At 40.5% G+C, this 5098-nt stretch overlaps 1 non-coding gene across 1 annotated transcript; it reads right to left on the bottom strand.

Moving 5' to 3' along the window:
• Positions 1 to 2214: 2214 nt before the first annotated feature.
• On the bottom strand, positions 2215 to 2287 carry Trnak-cuu (transfer RNA lysine (anticodon CUU)). The gene has a single exon. It is a non-coding gene; the product is annotated as a tRNA-Lys (tRNA).
• Positions 2288 to 5098: the final 2811 nt, after the last annotated feature.

The raw sequence follows: 5098 nt of genomic DNA, 5'->3' as shown, positions 1-5098 counted from the left end.
GTGTGTGTGTGTGTGTGTGTGTGTGTGTGTGTGTGTGTGTGTGTGTGTGTGTGTGTGTGTGTGTGTGTGTGTGTGTGTGTGTGTGTGAGACCTCTTAGCAGGCTTTCACCACTGACTACTATTGTGTGGTCATTGCTGACTACTGCTGACCATTACCCAAAAGTGTTCAGCATATTTTAGTATTTAGCATATTGGGGAATAAAACGCTATGCCAGTCTTGACTGAAAGCTATTTTTTGTTTGCACATTTCTTCTGTAACTGCTGCTGTGTGCACATGTCAAATAATCGGTTTATGGACAGGCCCAGAGCTTCCTTTTTTGTGGAAGTATCTAGGTTTGTTCCAATGTACCTTTTATTTTACCTGTGTGCTGGCCGATTAGGTAGCATAAGGAGCAGTGACTTGGAGTTATGTACCTTGTGTGTGGAGAGAGTTACCACTCTTTACTCTTTGTTAATCAGTTACTCTCCTAGCCCTCATTATTCTTTTCAAGTTCCACTGTAAAACGTTTTCCACAACGAGGTACAAAGAGGAGGGGATGGAGCGGGGGTGCGGGGGGTGGACTGACTATGACAACAATGACACTTTTCATGACTTAATGTGTAGCGAGTGTGTGAAGATTAGTTCGGATGAAGCATGTGTCTTTCAATCAAATATAACATGAATCAGGTACTTTCTAAATTTCATTAAATTTCATTAAATGTTTCATGTACACTTGATGATCGGAGTGCATGAAGAAAACATTACATGCTGGGTATGACAAGAGGAAAGGATGGTTCCATCTTGAATGCAAACAGAGTAGAACATTCCTGCTTCGGCATCGGCGCCAGTTGCGAAGTAAATCACCTTGATAATGACAGGCTAGCCTTATTGTGAGAAAAGGAAACAGCATAAAGTGCAAAGCCGTTCGCAGACACCTTCTTTTCTGTGTTTATAGCACAAGGGAATTATGCACTTTGAATCTACTGGAGGTGAAAGGTGTTTTATAAAGCATAAAAAGAAACTGCGTAAAAAAAAACCCCAGTCTTTGTGATTTACAAGACCAGTTTAACGATACAAGGAAATTATGGGATACCACGACCCACTAGGCAACGCACAATCGCGAGCAATGAATGGTTTGAACACTATGATAATGTTTTAAATTTCGCAAACGTAAGTGATGATTATGGAGGTAATAATAGTACACATGCTGAAGAACTATGATGATGCACCGAACAGTACCTGTCCTACTTGTGATTCACTGAACGTCAGGCGATGGCTGCGGAAGAAATTCGATAAGTTGTGTGAGCACTTCAGCCCAGGAAGGTAGCGGGACCTGACGGTTTTATTGACCCACTTGTGTAAACAATGTGTGTCTTTGTTATAACCCAGTGTTTGGTTGTCTGTGTGTGGGTGGTGGTGGTGGTGGTGGTGGTAAACTTTAACATTGTCATCTTCTCTGGTATTACTTTGTCAGATGTCACCAAAGTTGGCATAGAAATAGGAAAAGTTAATTAGTTCTTTCCACTCATTCAGATCATGATGACAATGCACCTCTGGTATGAGCACGAAAATATAAAAAAGAAGCCTGAATATTTGCGCAAAAAAACAACAACCAAAACTGTTACATTTATATTTTTTGTTTATAAAATCAGCCACTTTGACGCTACAAAGTGAACACTGATTAGTAGCAGTCGGTTTTATCATTAAAATTTGTTGTTTAAATAGGAACGTTGTTTGCTCAGTATGGAAGTTACATTGATGAACGCATCTCATTGCTTAAGGGAAAGCACACTCTTTTTTAAAATAGGAATTAATTGATTTTTTCAAACCGATCTCTCCCATCTAAAACTTTACATTCTACAATTATAAAGTTTTTTTACTATGTACATTCGACCAAGTGGTCCTTTACGGAAAAGACAACAAACGACAACGTACACCTCTACGATAATACACGCGTGCGCGTGCGCGGCTTCGAGGCTGCCATGTTGGTTCCTTCAGCATCTCCGTTTAAAAATCCAGCATTCAATCGATAGCATGTGACTGACAGGGGGCGAAGGAGGCTGCCAAATATTTATTCAGAAAAAAAGAAAAAGATTTGTTTCAGTTTCAGTTTCAGTAGCTCAAGGAGGCGTCACTGCGTTCGGACAAATCCATATACGCTACACCACATCTGCCAAGCAGATGCCTGACCAGCAGCGTAACCCAACGCGCTTAGTCAGGCCTTGAGAAAAGTTCGCCCAATGTGGGGCTCGAACCCACGACCCTGGGATTAAGAGTCCCATGCTCTACCGACTGAGCTAACCGGGCACCATTTGTGCATGTCTCGTCACTTACTTGATTATGTCCTGTATAACCACAAAATATCTTAATCGCACAGTTGTCAGTTGAAGGAAAAGGAAAATCCAATCAGTTAACTGTCTCCACTGAATTGTCATCTTTTACAGTACAAACCTAATGTGAAGAGAAGTGTGAAATGCCCTTTTCGTGTCAACGTCCCAGAAACAGAACTTCACTTTGCGTTAACGTACCACAAACACAAATTTATTCGGAAAGCACTACATCCAGAAAAGTATCACAACAGACAACCATCCATGTTTAAACTTGTATTTCTGTTTTCCAGTGTGAACGAAACAAAAATGTTGATAAACTGTCTCTTTTTTGTATTCAAAGCTTTAGAGAGAAGGCAGAATGTGGGAATGCGATTGCATGTCACTTATGGAGAATTAAATATTTTCATGTTATGTGTAGCCGACCCTGTTAACCCGAGTGGTATTATTGCAAGGGGACGGTACAAAAGAATTACTGATTTCCTGAATGAAAGAGGATGAAGGGAAAAGGACAGAAAAGATCCGCACACAGGCTAAAGACCTTTAGAGGCCAGTCACAAAAAGGGTTTTTCTATTGTTTTATTTTCAGTAGGTATACGAAGAGAAGAAGAAGAGAAGAAGATAAAACAGTGCCTGAAGACACAACAAACAAGTGTCGCTTCCGCTTATTTATTTATAGTCTGTTCATCAAAGATGATGATATCAGACTGAAAATAAATGATATTATTTTCATTTGGATTATTATCATTTCTATCATAATGATGATTGTTATTGAACAGACAGACAGACAGAGAGAGAGAGAGAGAGAGAGAGAGAGAGAGAACAGAATGTGGAAAAGATAGAGTACAAAATCTAAAATGGAGAGGGTGAGTGTCAGTGACTGGAGAAAGAACAAACATAATATTGGAAGGGTGTGTGTGAGAGGCGGGACGGGGGAAGCGGGGTTAGGACACACACACAAAAAGTGTCATTAAGTACAACATGTCAGGTATGTAAGTGGATAGTAAGGACATCATATATTACAATGGAAAGACTACCGCTTGGTTTGGAAGCTAAGATGATTAATAGTGAAAGTACACTGACAGTATAGATTATGTAAAGCTTATACTGTGTCAGTGACTCAAATGAATCAGCTATCATGTAGCACTATACTGGAGTAGGCCGTATAGGAGAGAGCACGATAGCTGAATTACAATTAACAGACTGTGATATATATCAGGTGGTTTTAACTCTCTCCATACGAACGGCGAAAGAGATGACGTTAACAGCATTTCACCCCAGTTACCATCATCAAAATATTGCAAGCGGAAGGCTCTTATACTGAAGAGGTGAATGTTGACAAAGAATACCACAATTCTGACGACGGAAGCTAAAGGTTGGGTCATTCAGACACCCACTGGACATCCGAGGGGTCTGTGTAGAGGAGAAGAGAGGACTGGCCGTACTGAGTGAGTTAACCAATAACTGATATTAATCCAATATCATGTTATAATCATCATAGCAGAATATTACACACACTGTCTATGTGTGAAGCTATAGTACCAAGAATCAGTGAAACACTGTAGCAGTACTACTGACATCAGCATGTAAAATACTACATCAATAATAAACAAGATGATAAAATAAGTGGTTTTAATATCAAATACTGGCAAACTGAGACCAAATAGTAAATCAGTGCTCAATACAATGATTGGAAGAACTATCATGGCTTGACCATAAAGTGCATTCAGATTAAGGCTGGTGCTCTACATTTTAATTTCCTCCACTAAACACTTTTCCCCTGGATAAGTAAAGCTTTACCTTGATCAGTGTGAGAACAGAAGAATACGTCATTCCCTAGAATATCATGAACAAACTGTGTCAGTGGGCAGAGACGTCACTGACAGTGACGTTGAAAAGAATCAAAATTTTAATATGTCTACAAACATCATGGTGACATGATGATTTTCTAGATCAGTCATAGCCGGGTAATGTTCAACTTTAGAATACTAAAATCAGGGGGGCTGTTCAGACGAAAAACAAAGGGTGTCTTAGGCTCACCTCGATGCCCTAAGTTGTACGACCAGTACTTTCCCATGAAACTGCGACAATTTTATACACAGTAAGCTCAGCCGATCACAGCCAGAGCAACCACCTGCAAGCCATTTTGACTGCTGATCACGCGGGTGGTCGCGTCATCAATCTCTGTGTGTTTTCATTGCAGTCAAAATGGCGTGCAGGTGGGGAAGGAGTACTCAGCTTACTGTGTATTTGTCGCAGTTTCATGGGAAAGGAGTGGTCCTAGAGCTTAGCTGAGGGTTCCATTCAACTCAGCGCATCGAGGTGAGCCTAAGACACCCTTTGTTTTTCGTCTGAACAGCCCCCCTGAGTTTAGTATTCTAAAGTTGAACATTACCCATAGCCGAGATGTGACTACATGCCAAAGTAATAACTGAAACAAGTCAACCAGCCTAAGACAATATGAACATACTCACATGAACAACAGTACTGTGTCGAAAAATACAGTAATTTATTTACAAATCATCAACACGTTTTGCACAAAGTACTTACACAGATGATGTGCGATGCTGGCCTTTTGGGCTTCTCAGTGAGAGGGAGAGAGCAGACTGCAGCCACAAGGAGGCTCGTGATGAAGTGACCAGTGGTCACACTCTTCACCTATTTATGCAAGTTACACGAACTGCAAAGACACCTGCGTGTGCTGTGAAGCAAATCAGGTCTGTTGGGCTAAATATTTGAATAATCTGTGTTTGTTGTCAAGTGTTTAGTGATAGATTTCTAAATGATTCCT

This window comes from Babylonia areolata, chromosome 14 (assembly GCF_041734735.1).
Source record: "Babylonia areolata isolate BAREFJ2019XMU chromosome 14, ASM4173473v1, whole genome shotgun sequence".
NCBI lineage: Eukaryota > Metazoa > Mollusca > Gastropoda > Neogastropoda > Buccinidae > Babylonia > Babylonia areolata.
The sequence above is the reverse complement of the archived record's forward strand: the minus strand, read 5'-3'. Positions and strand labels throughout refer to the sequence as shown.